This window comes from Bubalus bubalis, chromosome 12, assembly GCF_019923935.1.
Source record: "Bubalus bubalis isolate 160015118507 breed Murrah chromosome 12, NDDB_SH_1, whole genome shotgun sequence".
In the NCBI taxonomy this organism is placed as follows: Eukaryota; Metazoa; Chordata; class Mammalia; order Artiodactyla; family Bovidae; genus Bubalus; species Bubalus bubalis.
Window position 1 is genome coordinate 61833822 of NC_059168.1, and position 12340 is coordinate 61846161.

At 38.2% G+C, this 12340-nt stretch overlaps 1 protein-coding gene and 1 long non-coding RNA gene across 5 annotated transcripts in view; both read left to right on the forward strand.

Annotated features, from left to right (window-relative positions):
* Window positions 1-12340, forward strand: part of UGP2 (UDP-glucose pyrophosphorylase 2) — a 68188-nt gene that overhangs the window by 15780 nt on the left and 40068 nt on the right. The window lies entirely within an intron of this gene.
* On the forward strand, window positions 5500-9684 carry LOC123464771. The gene is made up of 2 exons (XR_006639803.1): window positions 5500-8532; window positions 8609-9684. It is a non-coding gene; the product is annotated as an uncharacterized LOC123464771 (long non-coding RNA).

Genomic DNA, 12340 nt, shown 5'->3' on the forward strand with positions numbered 1-12340 from the left:
GAATTATATAAAAATGGCCCTTAATATTCTTAAATTGAAGTCCTTCCTTCTATTTCAGGGAAAGCCGTTTGAGTGCCTCTGTGTCACTTAAAAAATATTTGAGGCCTGTCAACTTTTCCATTTGTTGGAATTCTCTTTTCGTGTTTTTAGTTTGGTGATTCTTGTTTGGTCGATGGCAGCTAGCCAGGGAAGATTAGTTGAACTAATTATAACAGGAGGGGTCTCAGATGAACATCAGGGTGAGAAGCATTCTGGGGCTTGGTTGTAGAGGTCAGGCCTAAGCCTGGTTCTTCTCAAATACTGAGACCAAATTTAGCCTGTAGCTGACTATTTAGATGACTAGGAATTTTTCAGCCCAGGGAGGTTGTGGCATGGATTTGAGGCAAGACTAGAGGTGGCAAAGCAATGATTAAGGCACACTTCTCATTTTTTAAAGATGTAGCTTAACATTCATTATGTTGCTTGAGAAAGAGAAGGATTTAGTTAAATTCATAAGCACAGTTATACATGAAAAATTAAAAGAAATTCAGAGTTGTACTGATGAACACTCTTTGTTTTCTAATGTGGATCTTGGTCAGATCATCTTTGTTCCAGTAAAATGGGTGATTTTGATAACTGGGTGGGTCTTTCTTCCAATAAAATGGATGATTTTCATTTGTGAGAGTCTACCAGGTGGCTCAGTGGTAAAGAATCCACCTGCCAATTCAGGAGACACAAGTTTGATTCATGGGTCAGGAAGATCCCCTGGAGGGGGAAATGGCGACCCACTCTAGTATTCCTGCCTTGAAGATCCCACGGACCGAGGAGCCTGGAGGGCTACAGTCCATAGGGTGGCAAGAGTCAGACACGACTGAGCTGAGCGCTCATAAAGAAAAGAAATTGAACATTAGAGAAATAAGAAATATTAGCTGGTATACTTCTTGGAAGTGTCAGTTTAATATTCTGAAGATAAATTGAAAAATAACTTTAAAAGGAAATGACAATGTTAATTTTGTAATATTGAGGCTTCCCTGGTAGCTCAGTTGGTAAAGAATCTGCCTGCAATGTAGGATACCCTGATTTGATTTCCTAGGGCTGGAAAATCCCCTGGAGAAGGGATAGGCTTCCCACTCCAGTATTCTTGGGCTTCCCTGGTGGCCCAGTTACAAACTATTAATTTTGTAATATTATGTCACATTTTTCTTGTAATATACTAATAATTCACATTCACAGTTCATACTCACTTCCCATTCTCTCTGTATTTATTTTTCTTCATAGAAAATTCCAGTAACTTATGAATTGTAGTAACTTTGCTTAAAAGATACTTATTTGAGGAACATTAGTTGGGCTTGTAATAAAAATATTCTGAGTCAAAGAATAATATACTGTAATTTTCCAGCTTCCACCAAGTTGAATTTGGTACTTTTTGTGGAAGTGCAGGTATTAGGAGTTCCCATCAGATCTCTCCATTTCTGAAAAGTTAGTATAAACAAGTATTTGAAAGTTTTTAACTCTGGATTATCTGTAAATATGAATAATTAAGAGTTGACTGTATTAACCTTGTGTAACATGATTCATCCTCATATCCAGAATTTATGCTAGTGGAGAAAATCCCAGTGATATTAGAATAAAACTGTCAGGGAGATCCTCTGAAAATTTGGGATTTAATGAATGTGCAAGTGTGATTCACTTTCCACCCTTTGATTGCTTGGGATCTCTGTGGAAGCTTGGCTTTCTAGACTGTGTCCTTTTGTCACAGCCTACAGTTTCATTTCCAAGCTTTCATGTTTTAACTTGGTGTAATGGTATTTGGAATTTTGGACGTCTTGGTCTTGGGTAATTTGATGGCTTATCCCAGGCACAGTGACTATTAATTGAAACCATATGTCTTAGATCTCTAAAATTCTACCACCAGCCATGCATCTTTCTATTAATAGCTTACTAAATTCTTTGCAAGTTGGGTTGCTAAACTATTGAAAGAAAATTAAACTTTATGTGTTTCTTGGTTGGGTTTATGTGTGAAATGGGGGATAATGCTCCATTTGAAATCTGTTTCCCAGTTCTCTCGACTGGTGATGCAGGCATTTCCTTTAGTTTGTTGCACAGTAATTGTCTAGGACTCAAATTCTGCCTCTGCCAACAGTCCCATTGTTTTTCTCAGTCACTGCCAAATGAAATTGACTGTGCCTCCAAAACCATCTTGACAATTAAGGATTGTTTTTGAGAGCCACGGAGAAATTGACTGTTGTCATCTTAGTTACTTATATAAACAACAAAATGTTCTGTTTTCCAAACCTTGCTAGATGCTTGTTAGTTTTTCTGTATAAATCAAGAGAGTTCCATGTTTCTCTGTGATTTTTTTAACTTGTATCTTAAAAAAAACAAAACCATTATTTGTTATATTCATGTACATATTCATTATGTTCAGTCTACTGTTTAATTGTTAGTCTTCAAATTGTAAAAAATGCTATTCTAGAGGACACTCTGTTTAACAATGGTTCTACTTGCTCTTTGGCCACAAAGGTAATTGAAGTTTGTGTTTCTCTCTGGTTGTTGCCCTGGCAAAGGCTGATGTGATTTTCATTTATGTTATAACCCTACCTAGAATTTTAAAACTCCCAAAGAGTGCAGGAAAACAGAGTGACACAGTTCTGCACTGTGGGTTCACTTGCGGGTTCATTTATGCCAATGGTAAAATGCTTAGTCCTGGTAATAAAATATTTATAGAGTACATAAAAGCTTTCTTTGATTTTTCATTGCCCAGAAAATAAACAATATAGAAGGAAAAGTGAAGAGCACAAGAGAATTTTTATTATGATGTGTACTTTTTAATTTTTCACCTTATGCAGTAACCTCACTTAATAGAGATATTTGTATTTTTGCCAGTTTTCCTTCAGATTTGGTGGCATACAACCTGGAGGTGGCAAGCCATGTAAACAAACGCACTGTAACAGAGAAAGGGGAGAACTTCCTCCAGGAAGGAGAAGCAGGGCACTGGCCAGCAGGGTTGGGATTCCTGCTTGTCACTGCCACTGTGTCCTTTGGTAAATCAGCATCTCCAGGGCCCTGTTTCATTTTCAAGGGAATTAGACTCATCCAGTTATTTCAAATCTTAAAAGATGATGCTGTGAAAGTGCTGCACTCAATATGTCAGCAAATTTGGAAAACTCAGCAGTGGCCACAGGACTGGAAAAGGTCAGTTTTCATTCCAGTCCCTAAGAAAGGCAATGCCAAAGAATGCTCGAACTAACATACAATTGCACTCATCTCACACGCTAGTAAAGTAATGCTCAAAATTCTCCAAGCCAGGCTTCAGCAGTACATGAACCATGAACTTCCAGATGTTCAAGCTGATTTTAGAAAAGGCAGAGGAACCAGAGATCAAATTGCCAACGTCCTTTCAATCATCGAAAAAGCGAGAGAGTTCCAGAAAAACATCTATTTCTGGTTTATTGACTATGCCAAAGCCTTTGACTGTGTGGATCACAATAAACTGTGGAAAATTCTGAAAGAGATGGGACTACCAGACCACCTGACCTGCCTCTTGAGAAATCTGTATGCAGGTCAGGAAGCAACAGTTAGAACTGGACATGGACCAACAGACTGGTTCCAAATAGGAAAAGGAGTACATCAAGGCTGTATATTGTCACCCTGCTTATTTAACTTATATGCAGAGTACATCATGAGGAACACTGGGCTGGATGAAGCACAAGCTGGAATCAAGATTGCTGAGAGAAATATCAATAACCTCAGATATGCAGATGACACCACCCTTATGGCAGAAAGTGAAGAGGAACTAAAAAGCCTCTTGATGAAAGTGAAAGAGGGGAGTGAAAAAGTTGGCTTAAAGCTCAACATTCAGAAAACTAAGATCATGGCATCCGGTCCTGTCACTTCATGGCAAATAGATGGGGAAACAGTGACAGACTTTATTTTTGGAGGCTCCAAAATCACTGCAGATGGTGACTGCAGCCATGAAATTAAAAGACGCTTACTCCTGGGAAGGAAAGTTATAACCAACCTGGATAGAATATTAAAAAGCAGACATTACTTTGTCAACAAAAGTCCATCTAGTCAAGGCTATGGTTTTTCCAGTAGTCATGTATGGATGTGAAAGTTGAACTGTAAAGAAGGCTGAGTGCTGAAGAATTGATGCTTTTGAACTGTGGTGTTGGAGAAGACTCTTGAGAGTCCCTTGGACTGCAAGGAGATCCAACCAGTCCATCCATCCTAAAGGAGATCAGTCCTGAGTGTTCATTGGAAGGACTGATGTTGAAGCTGAAACTCCAATACTTTGGCCACCTGATGTGAAGAGCTAACTCATTTGAAAAGACCCTGATGCTGGGAAAGATTGAGGGCAGGAGGAGAAGGGGACGACAGAGGATGAGATGGTTGGATTGCATCACCCACTCAATGGACATGAGTTTGAGTAAACTCTGGAGTTGGTGATGGACAGGGAGGCCTGTAGGTGTGCTGTAGTTTATGGGGTCACAAAGAGTTGGACACGACTGAGCAGCTGAACTGAACTGACTTTAAAGCCTTTCCAATGTTAAATTTTCTATATAAATGTGTGTGGATTACAATAAACTGTGGAAAATTCTGAAAGAGATGGGAATACCAGACCACCTGACCTGCCTCTTGAGAAACCTATATGCAGGTCAGGAAGCAACAGTTAGAAGTGGACATGGAACAACAGACTGGTTCCAAATAGGAAAAGGAGTACGTCAAGGCTGTGTACTGTCATCCGGTTTATTTAACTTATATGCAGAGTACATCGTGAGAAACGCTGGGCTGGAAGAAACACAAGCTAGAGTCAAGATTGCCAGGAGAAATATCAATAACCTCAGATATGCAGATGACACCACCCTTATGGCAGAAAGTGAAGAGGAACTAAAAAGCCTCTTGATGAAAGTGAAAGAGGAGAGTGAAAAAGTTGGCTTAAAGCTCAACATTCAGAAAACGAAGATCATGGCATCTGGTCCCATCACTTCATGGGAAATAGATGGGGAAACAGTGGAAACAGTGTCAGACTTTATTTTTGGGGGCTACACAATCACTGCAGATGGTGATTGCAGCCATGAAATTAAAAGACTCTTACTCCTTGGAAGGAAAGTTATGACCAACCTAGATAGCATATTCAAAAGCAGAGACATTACTTTGCCAACAAAGGTCCGTCTTGTCAAGGCTATGGTTTTTCCAGTGGTCATGTATGGATGTGAAAGTTGGACTGTGAAGAAGGCTGAGCACCGAAGAATTGATGCTTTTGAACTGTGGTGTTGGAGAAGACTCTTGAGAGTCCCTTGGACTGCAAGGAGATCCAACCAGTCCATTCTGAAGGAGATCAGCCCTGGGATTTATTTGGAAGGAATGATGCTGAAGCTGAAACTCCAGTACTTTGGCCACCTCATGCAAAGAGTTGACTCATTGGAAAAGACTTTGATGTTGGGAGGGATTGGGGGCAGGAGGGAAAGGGGACGACAGAGGATGAGATGGCTGGATGGCATCACCGACTTGATGGACATGAGTTTGAGTGAACTCCGGGAGTTGGTGATGGACAGGGAGGCCTGGTGTGTTGCCATTCGTGGCATCGCAAAGAGTTGGACATGACTGAGTGACTGAATTGAACTGAACTGAACATATATCAAATTATAGGGCAAGCCTATTAAATCATTTTTTAGTCCTTTATTGTGGTTTTATACTGAATCCCTTTACTGTCCTCTCAACAAATGGGTATGACAGGCCCCTTACCATCCATAAAACTTGATGCCAAGTGATGTCATTTAACTAGTTGGCACATCTCTCCTGAATGTTCGGTTTTCCAGAAATGATATTTTCTGGGTTTTTCTTTTGATTTTTAATTGTTGTGTGTTTTTCTTTCTTTCTTTTTTGAAGTTTTAAGAGCTACCATCTTGTATGAGAGCAAAGTTAAGCGTAATTATTACTGAGAAATCTGGTTTATGTATAAATTCTAACAGTTAAAAAAATTTTAAGCAAGCAATGCATGATTAACAAAAATCTTGATAATCAAGTATGTCTGCATATCTGGTGCTAGAACAGTTCTCAAAAGCCTGGTTGGTACCTTTTAATTTTTGTTAAAACTCATTTATAGCATTCATATGGCTTTTACCTGTGCAACTGTTAGGATATACATGGCTGAGTCATTTAAAAGTCTTTGCAAATGTAAATAATCATAGTTTATAATATAAAATAATCAATACTAATAGATTAAAATATAAAATACAATACTTTTAATACTAAAAGATCACATAAAATTGTATAAAACCAACTAATTGATTTTTCTTTATGATTGAATGACATGGACTTTATTTTTCTGTATTTTACTGAATTAAGCTAAATTAAAATATATACATTACCCACTTTTGTTTAACCTCTAAAGTTTGTGAAAACATTACAGTAACATTTATACACAATAATAAAGAATTGAAAAAAATTTAGCGATCATTTTGTCTAGGCCTACAAGTTTGAAATTTCTTTGATGACATCCCTGAAACTGCCTGATAAATCAGCCTCTACTTGAGAAACCTTAGGGACTTCAAGGACTCAAGACACTGTCCCTACTTTTCTTAGCCCTTCTTCTCCATGGCCGGAAATCATGGCTCTTGAACACTGTCTCTTTGACCTTACTAGGTACTACCTCTGTTGGCCCAGACCCTAACATCTTTATACCCAGACATAGTTGTATCATAATAGGCTCTTACTCATTGATTTAATAAACATTACTTGAGAATCTGCTATGTTTCTAGCTCTGTTTTAAGAATACATTGGGATTACAGAGGTGAACAAAATACATATGATATATCCTTGGATATTACTGGGTAAGATATACATTGAATAAGTCTAGAAAATATGATATCATAAAGGGGAGGTTCAAGGATCTACCACGTGAAAACATGATGGGCAACTGTGCTTAGTTTAGAAAGATTTCTAGGAAGAGGTTACATTTAAACTAAACACTGACAAATGATATATTATTGGCTATTCAAACCACTACAGTGCTACAGACAGGCATCTCAGCAAAGAATTAGTTTTGGGGGTTTTTGATATGTGTCTGATACAGTACAGATTAAAACCTCCACAAAGCAGAGTTAGGGTAGAAAGGGGGAACCTCTTTGAGTGTTCAGAAGCTACTTACTACCTAGAACTCTAGGAGTGCCACCCCCGACAATAGCAGACATTATTCGGATCACACAGAGTTTAAGCTTTGGGGGGCTGAGAGATCAGAGAGGTTTCCCAGTTGTTGGAATGATTCTTATGATTTTGGAATTCACAACTGGGCCTTTAATTTCTATTTTTTCCTCCTCATTTCTGCCCACCCTTCTCTAAAAGCATTGAATGACACTTGAGATATGTGTTTTGGAACAGTCTTACAATAGTTAGGATGGTTTTAATTTTATACAGCAGAAAAATACCGACTCAGTTGGCTTAAAAAAAAAAAATGAGAGACTTGAAGTGGGATGTTCCAGAGTTGTTTAATTCAGTACAAAAACAGCATCAGTCTTTTCTTTCTTCTGTCCTTTTAAGTATGTTTGCCTCATTTCATTCTTGGGTCAGCTTTCTTCAGAGTCACTAAATATCAGAAGAAACCCAAGGTGAGGGGTAGACACATACTCATTTTTCTCAGGTTTCTGTTCTTTAAAGTGAGTAATGCCTTTATCCAAAGTTCTTTGGCAAACCATATCTTTGAGGCTCACTGGCCAGAATCATTTTATGTTCCACATTTAAACCAGTCCTTGGGAAGGCTTTCAACCAGTCTGGGCCTAGTGCCATCTTTGAAGGCCTTGAAACAGAATAGCATTGGGGTAGGAAGACCATTGACATGCATGGCTGCTACAAACATGTTCAGATAATTGGAGTATAATCTATATCAGAACTACTCAAAGCAATAGTAGCAACATTCAGTTATTAGAAATGCAAATTCTCCTCACACTACACCCAGAATCAGAATCTCTGGGCACTTGCCCAGAAATCTATGTTTTAACAAGCCCTCCAGGTGATCTGTATGCATATTAAGGTTTTAGAAGTCCTATTGAAACAGGAACTTGGAACCTTTAGGCTTTCTTCTTGAGCACTTTCATTAGCTTTAGCTACTCAAAAAAAGTACTTCAGCTTGGCTTTTTAAGATGTGCCTGGCTTGGGAATTTGTATTTCTTTTCCATCAAGTGAAAATCCCACCAAATGGAGAAGAGAAGTGATATAATTAGAGTTGCAGTTTTAGGGGAACAAATCCATTCTGCCTGGTATCACCAGATTAGAGTGGCAGATGGGTTGACTAGTTAGAAAACTATTGTCATCATGACCAGGAGAGTGAAATTAAGGTCGCAGCAATAGGAATTAAAAGCAATGAATGGAATGGTAGTGATTCAGTTAAGTTTGGTATTGGATTTGGGTGTAATGTGAAGAAGGACAAGCCAACTGTGGCTGAGGTTTCTAGGTCACCTACCAGTGATTAGCAGAATGTCAATGCCATGGAGGCCATGGCAGGGAGATGAATTTAGTTTAGATGATGAGTTTGGTTTCCATGTTGAGTTTGAGGTACCCAACTTGGTGTCCAGGTGCAATAGATGAATTTAGTTTAGATGATGAGTTTGGTTTCCATGTTGAGTTTGAGGTACCCAACTTGGTGTCCAGGTGCAAAAGGTCTAGAAGGTGGTAGGGAATGTTAACCTGGAGCTCAGGAAAAAAGATCAGGATGAGAGGCATGTACTTAGGAGTTATCAGTAAGGAGATCAATAAGGGAACGAATAAGGGGGGAAATAGTCTGGCAACAGAATCTTTAGAAACCCAGAGAGTAGGAGAAGAAAGGAGGAGCCAGTTACGGAAATTGAGGCATGGTTATAATAAAAGAGAGGAGATGATGTATGATAATACTGGGTAGCTGAATCCATAGAAGAAGAGTTTTTTTAGGAGGAATATTCACAAACAGCTGAGTTTAAAGGACTGCAGTAAGAGCCCAGGAGAGGCTGGTTAGCTTTAAGTAGGTCATAAATCTAGTCAGCATATATCCTCAGCTTTGTGCGTGCGTGCTAAGTCACTTCAGTCGTGTCTGACTCTGTATGACCCCATGGACTGTAGCCCGCCAGGGTCCTCTATCCATGGGATTTTCCAGGCAAGAATACTGGAGTGGGTTGCCATGCCCTCCTCCAGGGGATCTTCCCAACCCAGAGATCAAACCCGTGTCCCTTGCGTCTAAACTGTATTGGCAGGTGGGTTCTTTAATACTAGAGCCACGTAGGAAGCCCATCCTCAGCTTTATTCATGCTTATTTTTGGTTGCCATTGCATGCTTAGAGTTTTATGCTTATTTGGATCGCAGGTCATTTCCTGATTTAAGTGAGCTCGCCGGTTCTATGACTTTGGGTACCTTTCCTTATGCATTTTCAAGGAAGGTTAGGACTAATTAGATCTGAGTGATAGGAGGTGGCCTGGGAGGGAGGGTTCCTCACCTTCCTTGCCCTTGGTGTTCTCTCTGGCCTGCTCCCTGTGAAGCTAGCTTTCTGCTTTGAAATGTGAAGTTGTTTTGTCTGTGTCTGTATCAGAATGTCAGGGGAAGGGTATTGTGTATACTTCTTAGTTGCTGAAATGGATAAAATAACAGAATTAAGAAACAAAAACAATAATTTGTTTGATTGAATATCTCATACTTCTCAGTTCTGTTGCTTTCCTCCTCCCCTTTTCCTCCCTTTCCTGCTTTTTTGGCGCCACTTGGATAGGGAAAAGTCCATGATGTTGAAATCTTAGTACTCATGAACAGGGAAAAGTTAGGAAGTTGAGGCAGGGGAAAGGTGTCTGAAAAGCTACTGCCTGTTGTATCCTCAGTTGGCTAAATTCTCATTAAGTCAACTAAGACAATACTTGTAAACCCAGTTTGATGTGAGCTTCCTGTAATAAGACATTCTGATAGAAATGCTTTTGAAGAATGTTACTTAGGGATTTTGTGCCAAAGATTAGAGAGAACCAGACTAGTTGGAAGAAATGAGCAGGATATTTCTACCTCACTGTGGTGGAATTGGGCTCAGAATAAACTGACTTTGTTTCTAGCATTAGCCTGCTCTGTGACCTTGGGTAGGTCATTTAACTTTTCAACCTGTTTCCTCATTTGTAAAATGTTGAGAGTAGATTAAATGCTGGCTCTCATCTCTAAAAATGTCTTGATTTTATGAGTGAGGTAATAAAGTGTTTTGTCCCTAAAATGCTCTCTATCTAAAGTGGAGGGGGGTCAATTCTCTATTGTTAGGAAGTGAGGAGGGACAAAACATCTTAGGAGGTTCTGGTTTGTATTAGTCAGTGGGTTCTTTAATTGCCCTTCCATTAGAAACACAGCTGCCATTGCCAGAAGTGTAACTTGAGAATGTTAGGTCCAAGAAAGCTTCTAAGTTCTATACTTCTTTTCCTACCAGAAACTCCAAGTCTTTCTTACAGAATTCAGGAATGGATAAAAGAGGTCACTGCAAAGGGAAATGGGTTCTAGTGCTGTGCTTCTTAGTCTGTGCCAGGTGCTTAAGAATAGACATTCTTCTTGATTAAACACACTTCCTTATTCTTAAAAATTCTTTATTCATTAAAAGCCTTTTCTTAAATGACTTAAAATCAGAACTTTGTAGTAGCACCTCACACAGGAGAAAGGGAAGGAAACAGCAGTGGAAAGAGGTGGAAGAGGTAATGGGCTTGTTGATTTTTCTATTGTAAAAGCTGTTCAGATTTGTAGAGGGGGAGAAGGAATGCAGATGGTTCTTTATTTGCTTTGGTGCCATATCAAATGAACAGGAGGAATAAGGTTTGGAATATTTGTCACAATTCAAGTGTGAATCTTGTGTTTAGGTTTCTTCAAATCTGTTCCTGAAGGTTGGACCTACTGCAGCTGGCAAAGATCCCATGTAGTATTTTTTTTTTAAGTATTTATTTATTTAGTATTAAATGTGAGGCTTTCAGTCCTTCTTTGCTAGGCTTGGAAGGGAGGATAGTAACATGGGTTCTGTGTGTTTTTAGCCTTAAATCACATACATTGATAGGCTATTGTTCTGCAGGATGAGTCTCTAAAGTTTGGTGTGGTGTTTTTTGTTTTTGTTTTTTTTTTCCTGTTTTCTGGGCTTTTCTCATGTCTCAAACAGCTCAGACTTTGTAGTTAAATTTAATTTTATCTCACTTTTGGCATTTGCCCAAAATATAAGTTAAATGTTTCCATCATTATTTGGAGGAATGTGACTATGCAGGCTGGCCTTCAGGATCTAACTTAACAAAGCAGAGTCTTGTAGATGTTTTTGAGTCAAACAAAAAACTTACTTTTAAAATTGTTTTGTAGTAACTTCTTGATCTGTTTTAATCAGTCTGTGACATAGAATCAAATGATATGTGTGTTCTTTAGTGGTTTTATATTTAGTATATTTTTCTTCCAAGTGACTTTTTATTTAATATGGGAGTTAGTGGGGTACTTAACCTGTGACAAACTTTAAATTACAGCTAACTTAACCAGAGGATAACATGTGTGGTTGATGTCACATTAACTCTAGTTTAAAATGCTCTGTAGGGGTTTTTAGTTACCTGTCACAGTGATAGTGCTGAACCCCGAAGTGCATTGGGCTTTAATCTCTTGAATACTGTGGACCCATTAGAAGACTGTTTTTTTGATTGTTACAAATTGTAGTGCCTGAAAACATTCTTAAGATGATTGTCTTAGGGAAAAGAAAGGTTCTCCAAAGACAGAACAGGAAAAATTCTTTTAACAAAATAATTATGGTAGAAATGTCTGGTTCTTTAGAAATGCTGCACTTTTTGTATTTTCCATCATTGGTTCAGTTTGAACGAACGTGTGTAGTTCAGAGGTCTTTGTGTATGCATTTTAAAATTGGTAAATTACTTCATCTTTCAAGCTTTAATTCATTTTTAATTTTAATTTTACTTTGTACAACATGTACATGGTTACCTGTTCTCTGCATTTGTAAATATAGACAGTATCAATTTGTTAATTCTGTAAGTAATTTTTATAATTATGTGACTCTATCCTATCCTTAAAACACTTAAACTCTTTATGTGCAAAAAAAGTTGTACCAGTATGCTCATTCATTATTATCATTTTTTATAGATTATAATCAAATTGCAAATTACTAGTTGAAATGTATCTTTGTTTATGGAACATAACCGTGTGTGTTTCTTATGATGTTTCTTAGCTCACATGTAAGTTATTTATGAACCACAGTTTGAGTCATTTTGATAGTTTTACTGGAGTCCATAAACTTAGCCTTTAGAAGGAGCACAGTTAGAATATACTATTTTAGGATTAGATTGTGTGCTTTCACCAAATTCTTTTTTTTTTTTTTTAACATGGTGGAAATTGTGTATAAACT